A 12128-nucleotide genomic window follows, 5' to 3' on the forward strand; every position below is an offset into this window, starting at 1 on the left:
TTACGCTGGGGAGTGAATTGCAGCACTCGTTCAAGTTCTGCACCTTTGTAGTGGTGGACTGCCCCACCGCTTACAACGTCATCTTTGGTCGGCTCGCGTTGGTCGAGTTCGGAGCCATCACCTGCATCCGTCATCTTTGCATGAAGTTCCCATGCGACAACGGAGGGGTAAGGACCGTCCGGGGAGACCAGAAGAGCGCCCGGAAGTGCTACCATGTGTCGGCCCGGCCCATATACATGATCCGGGAAGAACCCGTTGAGGACTTCGTCGAACCAATTCCCCCCCCCCCCCCCCACCTGCTGAGAGGATGGTCCGGGAAGAAGATGACTTGGACCCGCGGATAGGGGACGACCGCGTCCTGGAACCAATGGACAAGATAGAAGAGGTGTGCATCAGCGACACCGATTCGATCTGGATCATCCAAGTCGGAAAAAGTCTGCCGACAGACGTTCGGGCCGCCATCATCGCCCAAGTTAAGGGAAACCAAGATATCGTGGCCTGGTCTCACTCAGACATGACTGGGATCGATCGCAATATCATTTTCCACGCGTTAAGTATTGACCCACGACCCCAGTCCGCCAGAAATGCAGGCCTTTGGGGACGGAGAGGGCCGAGGCCCTTAAGCTGGAGGTTGAGAAGCTGTCTTCTATCAACTTCATACGCGAAGTTGTGTACCCTGTGTGGCTGGCCAATCCCGTCTTGGTGCCGAAACCAAACGGGACATGGAGAACGTGCATCGACTTCACGGACCTCAACAAAGCCTGCACGAAATACTATTTCCCGCTGCCCCGGATCGACCAAATGGTGGATGCTACGTCCGGGTACGAGATCTTGAGCTTCATGGACGCTTACTCCGGCTACAATCAGATCTCTATGCACGTGGCAGATCAGGAGCACACCAGCTTCCAAACCGACAAGGGAATCTACTGCTACATAGTCATGCCCTTCGGACTGAAGAACGCCAAAGCAACTTACCAAAGGCTCGTCAATCGAATGTTCCGGGCCCAGTTAGGGTGAAACATGGAGGTCTACATCGATGACATGCTGGTCAAGTCCAAGACGTCCGGGAACCATTCGAATGACTTGGCCGAGGCCTTCGCAGTCATCCGGAAGTACGGGATGAAGCTGAATCCCAAAAAGTACTCTTTTGGCGTGGCCTCCGGGAAGTTCCTGGGCTTCATAGTGAGTTTCTGGGGAATAGAAGCCAATTCAGATAAGATCAAGGCACTGATTGATATGGCCTCTCCCTGGAAGCATAAGGACGTACAAAGCCTGACGGGGCGAATAGCCGCCTTGAGCCGCTTCGTTTCCAAAGCCACGAACAAGTGCATCCCGTTCTTCAACGTCCTTCGGGGAAGCCAGGGTTTCGAATGGTCAGCCGAATGTGAAGAGGCCTTTCGTAAGCTGAAAGAACACTTGGCCCAAGCCTTAATCCTGGCGAAACCGGTAGAAGGGGAGCCTCTGTATCTATACCTGTCCGTGACCGAGCACGCGATCAGCGCCGCGTTAGTACGAGAGGAAGAAAGGGCACAACTCCCACTATACTATGTAAGCAAGCGATTGCTGGACGCTGAGTCTCGGTATCCATTGATAAAAAATATGACATTCTGCCTGTTGATGGCATCCCGAAAGCTTCGGCCTTATTTTCAGGCCCACGCCATAAAGGTCCTGACCAACCATCCCCTGCGGCAAGTGTCACAGAAGCCCGAGTCATTGGGAAGACTCCTGAAGTGGGCCATGGAGCTCAGTCAGTTTGATATATCCTACGTCCCTAGGGTGTCCATCAAGGGGCAAGCTCTGGTCGATCTCATCGTTGAGTGTTCCGGGGTGTCTCAGGAAGACAGTATTCCTGGGACCCCCACGGCACCCGTATTGAAAGTCTTCGTGGACGGCGCCTCGAATGAAAATGGGGCCGGGGCCGCGATCATCTTGGTATCGCCACAGGGGCACCAGTTACAAAATGCCCTCCGTTTCCAATTCAAGGTGTCAAATAATGAGGCGGAGCATGAAGCTGTGTTAGCCAGGCTGCGTTTGGCCCGGGAGGTAGGGGCAGCGAACCTAGAAATCTACAGCGATTCCCAGCTAGTTTTCAGACAAATCTCGGGGGAATATCAAACTAAAGGAGAGAGAATGGCGGCCTATGTGACCCAGACGAGAGAAATGCTACAGGCATTCACAAAGCACTCCATCTGCCAGATCCCCTGAGAGCAAAATGTTTTCGCGGATATGCTAGCGAAACTAGCCACTGACGCCGAGGCGGAGCTGGCCGGGCTGGTCCCTGTCAACCATCTCCTCGTCCCAAGCATCAGGGCCCCCGCGGTCCACACCGTCGATCACTCCACATCTTGGATGGGACTGCTTATCTGCTACCTAATAGCCGGGGAGGTTCCAGCCGACCAGGCTACAGCCAGGAAACTCCAGTATCAAGTCCACCGATATGTCATGATGGACGGAAAGCTCTATCGCTGAGGTTTGTCCATGCCTTACCTCAGGTGTGTGTCTGGGACTGAACTGAGCACCATCATGCATGAAGTGCACGAAGGTTTTTGCAGAGATCACACTGCCGGGCCCAGCCTATCCAAGAAGATCCTGCGCCAAGGATACTTCTGGCCAACCATGAAGAAAGACTATATTGACTACGTCCGCAAGTGCAAACAGTGCCAGAGGTACGCGAAGGTCCCGCGGGCCCCCCCAACAAAAATAACCTTGATGACTAGCCCTTGGCCCTTCGTAGTGTGGGGGATCGATCTCGTCAGATCCCTCCCGACCGGGAAGGGAGGGGTAAAGTATGCCATCGTGGCCGTGGACTATTACACGAATTGGGTTGAGGCGGAGCCCATGAACACAATCACTTCCAAAAAGGCCTTAGATTTCGTCATCAATAACATAGTGTGTCGGTACGGCCTCCCCTACAAAATCGTGTCCAACAACGGGAAGCAATTCGACAGCGCCCACTTCACGGATTTTTGCGAAAGGCACGGTATCGTCAAGAGCTTCTCCGCGGTCGCCAGGCCCCAGGAAAACGGGCAAGCAGAGGTCGTGAAAAAAATCCTAAAGGGGACGCTGAAGAAAAAACTCCAGGCCTTCAAGAGCAAATGGCCCGAGGAACTGCCCCGCGTACTATCCGCTTACCGGACGACCGAGAGGGCATCAACCGGCCACACCCCTTACTCCATGGTCTATGGATGGGAAGCCGTCATCCCAATCGAAACGACCGTCCCGTCCCACCGACGAGACACGCATGACCCCGCCCAGAACAACGCCTTACTCCAAGAATCACTAGATCTCATCGAAGAGATCCGGGAGGAATCGCAGGTGCAGCTAAAGATGTACCAAGGCAAGATCGCACGACACTTCAACTCCAAAGTCAAAAGCCAAAAGTTTGGAACCGGCGACTTGATCTTGCGAAGAGTCTTCCCTGCTACTCAAGATTCGGGAATAGGGGTTCTAGGCCCAAATTGGGAGGGGCCGTACGAGGTCCAGTACGAGGTGTGCCCCAGGACATACCGCTTAAAGCGGCTCGATGGCTCGGAAGTTCTGCGAGCCTGGAAAACAGAGCATCTCTGTAAATACTATCAGTAGTCGGGAGAGCGCGTTCCAATTTAGTATTTTCATTGTAAACCGTGTACGCCTTAGGCGACCCCCTTTGAATAATAAAAATGGCGTGTACAAAACGTCATAAAGAAATGTTGTAAAACAATGATAATCTTTCTCAAGTGACCCCAGACCCGTCTCCGCTCACTTGCGGGGGGTGTCCCGGGTATAGGCAAATACCTGGCAGGGCGCAAGCTCAGGCTAGTCCTGACTCGGACCAACGAGGTCCGGGTGACGCAAACCCCAAGGCCGGTTCCACCCCGGACGAACAATGTCCGGGGGTAAAAAGTTAAGAGGACAGAGCCCAAGGCTGGTCCCACCCCGGACGAACAATGTCCGGGGGTAAAAAGTAAAGAGGACTGAGCCCAAGGCCGGTCCCACCTCGGACGAACAATGTCCGGGGGTAAAAAGTAAAGAGGACCGAGCCCAAGGCCGGTCCCACCCCGGACGAACAATGTCCAGGGGTAAAAAGTTAAGAGGATAGAGCCCAAGGCCAGTCCCACCCCGGACGAACAATGTCCGGGGGTAAAAAGTAAAGAGGACCGAGCCTAAGGCCGGTCCCACCCCGGACGAACAATGTCTGGGGGTAAAAAGTAAAGAGGACCAAGCCCAAGGCCGGTCCCACCCTGGACGAACAATGTCTGAGGGTAAAAAGTAAAGAGGACCGAGCTCAAGGCCGGTCCCACCCCGGACGAACAATGTCCGAGGGTAAAATGTTAAGAGGACCGAGCCCAAGGCCGGTCCCACCCCGGACGAACAATGTCCGGGGGTAAAAAGTTAAGAGGACCAAGCCCAAGGTCGGTCCCACCCCGGACGAACAATGTCCGGAGGTAAAAAGTAAAGTGGATCGAGCCCAAGGCCGGTCCCACCTGATTAGTGCTCAAAAGATGTCATTTTATCAAGTTTAAGTTCAAATTAAATTAAGTTTTGAATAATATTTTCTTGAATTTATTATGATATATTCTTTAAATGGAAAATATTAGTTTTAATTTAATTTAAAAATATTTTATATGAATTATAATGCATTTGAGCCTAATTAAAAGAAAAAAAATATAGAAAAGAAAAGAATTAAACTTGAAAAATGAGAGCTAAAAAATGATATTATTGTAGTTAACTTTTTTTTTTTCATTTCAGGCCCAATGCAGGCCCACGGTCCCAAGCCTCCAACGTGACCAACCACATGCAAGCTCCTTACTCCTTCAATATCACACTCAGCCATCATCAAGTCTCCCCATCAATCCTCCTCTAAATGCATTGACCCAAATGCATTCCTTCAGCAAGCTAGCAAGCTCCCAACGTGACCCAACTGCCCAAATGCATATGAAAGCCCAACTTCCAGCAGCCCAAATCCAGTTTTCTCCTCTCCTAGCTAGTGCCTACGTGGCACCCCCTCATTGGTTGAAAGTGGGTCAAAACCCTCTTGTGTCACCAGCCATATTTTGTGGGTATTGGGTTTGTAAAATTGCCATTTTGAGCTTTAAAGCTCATGTTTTTGTGGTATTTTAGAAAATGAGCATTTTGACTATACACAAAAATAGCTAGGGTAATATTAATAATAAGATTTGATTTTTCAAAATCATATTTTATTATTAATATTTCAGATTTATTTTGTAAACCCAATTTTGTTGTTTAATTTCTTTTTGGTCCTTTTTCCCATCTATAAATAAGGACACTTTTTTCACATTTGGTATGTAATTTTTAGAGTAGAGAAACTATAGCAAAATTTCCACTTACTTTCTTCTTAGAATTTTGTGAGAATCATGAGCATAATGGCCTAATCTTCCTAGGAAGGTTAGGGATGATTCCATATGCAAGTGATGTTATTTTGCTACTTTGATTTACTGTGTTCTTAATGTAATATATTTGAGTTATTTATGTTCTTTCATCTCTATCTTTATTTTGTTATCTCTATTTACTTATGCTAATAGTATATAGGATTAGTCATGCTATTTCTATGTGCTTCTAATTAGTAAAAGTAATATTGATACAAAATTTTATGTCTAATCTTCTATTGCATTATTGCCCTTGGGTATTTTGTCATTTTTAGATTTTTCATAAGATTAACATTGTGCTTTTAAAGTAAATAACTTTATAACTCAAATGAACTTTTGTTAGAAAAATTATGGACTTTAATGTTATATTTTCCAAGTAAATGTTGGGATGTGAACTATTTAGTTGTGTATTTTTGTAAATCAAGTAACCAAGTAACTAAACAAGCATTTGGATGATTCTTGAAACCTTTCATTTTCTCAAACTCTTGATTACATCTTACCTTTATTTCACTTATCTCATTTCATCACTTTATCAAAATACAATACCAAAATCTCAAACATCTTTCCATTTACAATTTTATTTACTTCTTGTTACTAACTTTTTGTGCTATTTTCTACTAACCTTTTGATTTTAGGTTACCTCCTTGTGGATCGACCGCCCGATCTTACTACAACTACCGCTTAGTGTAGTCACATTTTGGGCGTTAAACAAATTTTGGCGCCGTTGCCGGGGAGGTAATTTTCAAAGGTTTAGTGAAATTTCTACAAAAAAAATGTTAGTAACCTTATTTGTATTTTTGTTGGTGTAAATATTGTGGTAGTATAGTTTTTGTTTTTATTATTATTTTTTTTTTATTTACTAATATTATTAAAAAAAAATCCAAAAAAAAATAGTTATTTATATATATATATATATCTTTTTTTCTTTTTCTTTCTTCCTTTCCTTTTTTTTTTCTTTGGTAAAACAAAAACAAAAATAAAATTACACTATACATATAAAAAAAAACATATATATTTAATTATTATATATATTTAGTTCTCCATTTTTTTTCTACTTTTCGGATACCATATAAAAAAATAAAAACATCATATAGATATATATATATATATATATAAACCTCTATAATTTATTTTCTCTTTTTTTTAACTATAGTTTTATTAATCTTTCTTTTTTTTTTCTCTTTCTCTTTTTTTAGTTAAATAAATATTTGTAAAAAAAAAATTAAGTTACTTTTCTTTTCTTTTCTTTATTTTATATTTTGTGTTTTTTTTTATTTTGTTGCTTAGTTTAGGTTTTTCTTTTCCTTTGCCTTAGTTTTCCTTAGAATTTAGGTTTTAAAAAAAAATAAAAACATAAAATTGCATAAAATTGTTCATAAAATTTCAATCATAAAACACTTAGTATTGTGAACAATTGTGTAATATTACAAATGGTAGAAACCGATATTGTTCTGTCTAGAAAGATTGGTTGTTAAATAAGGTCTGTGATAGCGTTACCCTCCACACTTGCCTAGGAACCTCGGGGAGTTCTGTCTAGGCAAGTGTGGGTCTAAAGCGGTACCTTGGCAACCTTCCCAATCGGCCTGGGAACATTTCGAGCATCTACCTTTGCACTATTACATTGTTGAACTTATTACTATAAGAAAACCAAGCTTGTTTTGTCAAAATAAGCAATTTCACTTTGCTTAAAGGTTGTTTGGTCGAAAAGGTTGACTTGTGATCCACCATACTTACTCAGTAACCTTGGGGAGTTCTAGTAAGGCGTTGGAGATCACCTGAAAACCTCCAAATCTACCTGGGAACAAGTTTAACAAAAAAAAAAAAAAAAATCAATCAAAAAAATCAAAAAATAAATAAAAAAAAAAGAGACATAAAATAAATCTAATTCTGATTTCCGAGAGTGGATGAATCATCACGAAACTTCCAGTGACACTTCTTCCAATTCATCTGCCACTCCCACCGGAACTCCTTCCACCAATCCAGCTTCTCCACAAACTTTCGCTGATAATAACCCATTCGCAATGGCTCGCAATGATGAAATCCAACCAAGAACTCTCAATGACTACCTCCATCCTACTCGCACTTCCACGCCTTCATGCATTATCTTCCCTCCTAATATGCCCGCATTAGACTTTAAACCTGGCATGATTCAACTCTTGCCTACATTTCATGGAATGGAAAACGAAAGCCCATACGTGCATATCAGAGAATTCGAGGAGGTGGTAGCCACGTTCTATAACCGAGCCGACAATGCCGATGCTGTGCGACTGAAGTTCTTCCCTTTCTCCTTGAAGGACAAAGCCAAAAGCTGGTTGTACTCTTTGAGACCTAGGTCGATTGGAACATGGGAGGAAATGACAAAATCTTTCTTTCTGAAACACTTCCCCAGCCATAAGACCAACAGTCTAAAACGACAGATTTCCACATTTTCCCAAAAAGACAATGAAACGTTCTATCAAGTCTGGGAAAGATTCAAAGATCTGTTAAATCAGTGCCCGCACCATGGCTATGAGAACTGGCGCTTGGTCAGTTACTTCTATGAAGGCCTCACAAGTCGTGAGCGCTAGTTTGTAGAAATGCTATGCAATGGTGAATTCCTCGAAAAAGAGCCAGACGATGCTCTTGAATATCTCGAAGAAACTGCAAAAAAGTCTCACACCTGGACTGGTCCAAGTGCTACTGACAGCACCAACCGACACAAACCATCTGGGATCTATCAACTTTGAGAAGAGGATAGTATTAAGGCCCAACTCGAAGCTTTGAAAAAGCAGTTTGAGGTCTTAATGACGAAAAATGGGCAAAAGTCGCACATGATCGCTCAAGCGGAACCACAAGAACCTTGCTTTGTTTGTGGAGAGATGGAGCACTTAGCTAAGGACTGCTTAGCTTTGAATTAAATGAGGGGGGTTTATGAGGAGCAATGCAATGCCTTAGGGGCATATAACAAGCCATTCTCCCATACGTACAACCCTGGTTGGAGAAACCACCCAAATTTCAGTTGGAGAGATTCCAACCAAGCTCAATCGTCTGGAGGCCAATGGAGAAGTGAGCAACAAGTTCAACCATCAAAAGCGTATTCTGCACCTCATTACAATGCTCATCCACAACGAAATTCTCTCGAGAATACTCTTCATGCATTCATGGAGGAACAATCCAAACTGAATCGCCAAATGATGGAAGAAATCAAGGAAATGAAATGTCAATTCTCAAAATTGACTGAATCCTTGGCCATTCCTGAAAAAGGCAAACTTCCTTCCCAACCGAAATTCAATGTTCAAGGCCAACACATGGCCCAATCTTCAACTTCTAATGATCAAAACGTCAAGGAAGTAAATGCCATAACGACGAGAAGCAGTAAAACTTTGCCAGACCCACCCATAAAATCCAATTCTCCCAGTATTCCAAAAGTCATTCCTGAAAATCCACCACTCAATGCCACTCCAAAAATACCATTTCCCCAGGCTTTGAAACCCGCTGGGAAACTTCCTGATAACCGAGCTGAACTCCTTGAGCACTTGACACAAGTGAAGATTAATCTTCCTTTGCTTCACATCATTAAACAAGTGCCCGCTTATGCCAAAATCATCAAGGATCTTTGTACTGCAAAAAGGAAGCACCACGTCAAGAAGACTGCTTTCTTGACCGAACAAGTGAGTGCGGTGATTGAACAAAAGACACCGCCAAAATACAAAGATCCCGGTTGTCCCACCATTTCTTGCCAAATTAGGACCCATAAAGTCAGCCAAGCCTTACTTGATCTTGGCGCGAGTGTCAATCTCATGCCTTATTCTGTATACTCGCAACTCGGTCTTGGAGAAATGAAGCCAACATCTGTTGTACTACAGCTTGCTGATCGTTCCGCCAAAAAGCCTAGGGGTATCGTTGATGATGTATTGGTTCAAATTGAAAAATTCTATTACCCCATGGATTTTCTTATTCTTGATACCCAATCTGTGGTGAACATGGAGTCTAAAATTCCTATTATCCTCGGAAGACCATTCCTTGCTACTGCAAATGCTTTGATCAATTGTCGGAATGGTCTAATGAAGATATCGTTTGGAAACATGACTCTTGAAGTCAATATCTTCCACATCGGGAAACAACCCCGAGAAGATGATGAATGTTACCAAACATTCATGATTGACTCTTTGATTCCTGAGGAGGTTCAATTGCGAAACAACTTTGATAATCTTGACGAACTCCTCCTTCTGTCAGAGAATGAAAGTCCCAGTTCTATTGAGTCTACTCTTGCAATATCAGATCGCATAGACTCATGCAATAGAAGGACTCAGTTTTGGCAACCTCGCTTTGAAGAGCTACCTCGCGAGAGGGCACAGTCGAAAACTTCAGCCGAAGAGGTTCCAACTGTTCAATTGACCCAACTTCCCGAGGGTTTGAAACATGCCTTCTTGGGAGACGGTGAAACCTTTCCAGTTATCATCTCATCCAACCTTCAAAATTCTCAAGAATTGCAGTTACTCGAGCTACTGCGAACGCATAAATCTGCGATAGGTTGGACGCTTGCTGACATCAAAGGTATTAGCCCTTTAATTTGCTCCCATCAAATCAATCTAGAGGACGAAGCCATCCCTCGAAGAGACCCTCAGCGGCGACTGAATCCCACGATGAATGAAGTTGTAAAAAATGAAGTTTTGAAATTGCTAGACGCTGTTATTATTTACCTGGTAGCAGATAGCAAATGGGTCAGTCCAACTCAAGTTGTGCCCAAGAAATTTGGTGTCACCGTTATCCAAAACGAAAAAGGGGTCCTTGTCCCCACAAGAACGGTGACGGGGTGGCGCATGTGCATTGATTATAGAAAATTGAATGCCGCCTCCCGCAAAGATCATTTTCCACTCCCATTCATTGATCAAATCCTTGAACGTGTAGCTGGTCATCCTTTCTATTGCTTTCTTGATGGCTATTCTGGCTATTATCAAATTGAGATTGCATTGGAGGATCAAGATAAGATCACTTTCACTTGTCCTTTTGGCACGTTTGCTTTCCGGCGTATGCCATTTGGCTTGTGTAATGCACCAGCTACTTTCCAAAGATGCATGATGAGCATCTTTAGTGACATGATTGAAAAATCAATGGAAGTATTCATGGATGACCTAACCATTTTTGGAAACTCCTTCGAGACATGTCTTCTTCATCTTGAAGCTGTTTTAAAACGATGCATCGAGAAGGGACTTGTCCTCAATTGGGAGAAATGCCACTTCATGGTATCTTCTGGCATAGTCTTAGGTCACATTGTTTCTGAAAAAGGAATTGAGGTTGATCAACCCAAAATCGACCTTATCTCCAACCTGCCAACTCCTAAGACTGTCAAAGACGTTAGGTCATTTCTTGGTCATGCTGGTTTCTATAGGAGGTTCATACAAAATTTTTCAATGATTGCTCGTCCGCTGAGCAACCTCCTAGCCAAAGATGTTACCTTTGAGTGGACACCTAAGTGTGAGGAATCATTCCGAGCGCTTGTCAATTCGCTCACTTCCGCTCCCATCATTCAGTCACCCGATTGGAGTCTTCCTTTCGAGATCATGTGTGATGCCAGCAACTTTGCTGTGGGAGCAGTGCTAGGACAACGAAGGGAGGGGAAACCCTTTGTTGTCTATTATGCAAGCCGAACTCTCAATAGTGCTCAAATGAACTATTCCACTACTGAAAAAGAGTTGCTTGCCGTTGTCTTTGCCCTTGACAAATTTCGATCTTATTTGATTGGATCGCCTATTACGATCTTCACCGATCACTCCGCCCTTAAGTATCTCCTTTCCAAAAAGGATGCTAAGGCGCGATTAATACGGTGGATCCTTCTCCTGCAAGAATTTGACATAACGATCAAAGACAAGAAAGGTGTTGAAAATGTCGTCGCGGACCATTTGTCTCGACTTGAATTCAGTGATCCCGCTGACGGTCCACCTATTCATGATGATTTCCCCGATGAACAATTGCTTTCTGTTGCTAAGTTTCCGTGGTACGCTCACATTGTAAACTACTTAGTAACAGGTGAACTCCCATCTGAATGGAGTTCACAAGACAAACGCAAATTTCTGGTCGAGGTGCGCAATTTCTTTTGGGATGACCCCTACTTATTCAAGTATTGCCCCAACCAAATCATGCGAAGATGCATCCACAACGATGAGGTGTCTAGTGTGCTAAATTTTTGCCACAATGATGCTTGTGGTGGTCACTTCTCTGTGAAGAAAACCGCTGCCAAAATCTTACAATGCGGCCTTTACTGGCCCACTCTGTTCAAAGACACCAATGATTTATGTCGTTCTTGTGTAAGGTGCCAAAAGTTAGGATCCTTATCCTGTTGGCACATGATGCCCTTGAACCCAATTCTTGTTATCGAAATATTTGATTGTTGGGGGATAGACTTTATGGGACCATTTCCACCTTCTTTTGGCTACCTTTACATTCTCCTCGCTGTGGATTATGTTTCCAAATGGGTCGAGGCTGTACCATGTCGAACCAATGATAACGCTACAGTTGTCAAATTCTTGAAAGAAAATGTGTTATCAAGGTTCGGTATCCCTCGCGCTATCATCAGTGATCAAGGCACTCATTTTTGCAACCGATCATTTGAGGCTCTTATGCGCAAGTACGGTGTACTTCATAAAGTTGCAAATGCCTATCATCCACAGACCAATGGTCAAGCTGAGTTAGCCAATAGGGAGATTAAACACATTTTGGAAAAGACGGTAAATCCCGACCGCAAAGATTGGTCTACACGACTTCTAGACACTCTTTGGGCAT

General features: G+C 44.0%; 1 non-coding gene across 1 annotated transcript; it reads right to left on the minus strand.

Annotated features, from left to right (window-relative positions):
* Window positions 1-7768: 7768 nt before the first annotated feature.
* LOC133833672 (small nucleolar RNA R71) lies at window positions 7769-7875 on the minus strand. The gene has a single exon (XR_009893040.1). It is a non-coding gene; the product is annotated as a small nucleolar RNA R71 (small nucleolar RNA).
* Between the last annotated feature and the right edge of the window lie 4253 nt (window positions 7876-12128).

Source organism: Humulus lupulus, chromosome 4 (assembly GCF_963169125.1).
Source record: "Humulus lupulus chromosome 4, drHumLupu1.1, whole genome shotgun sequence".
Classification (NCBI taxonomy): Eukaryota; Viridiplantae; Streptophyta; class Magnoliopsida; order Rosales; family Cannabaceae; genus Humulus; species Humulus lupulus.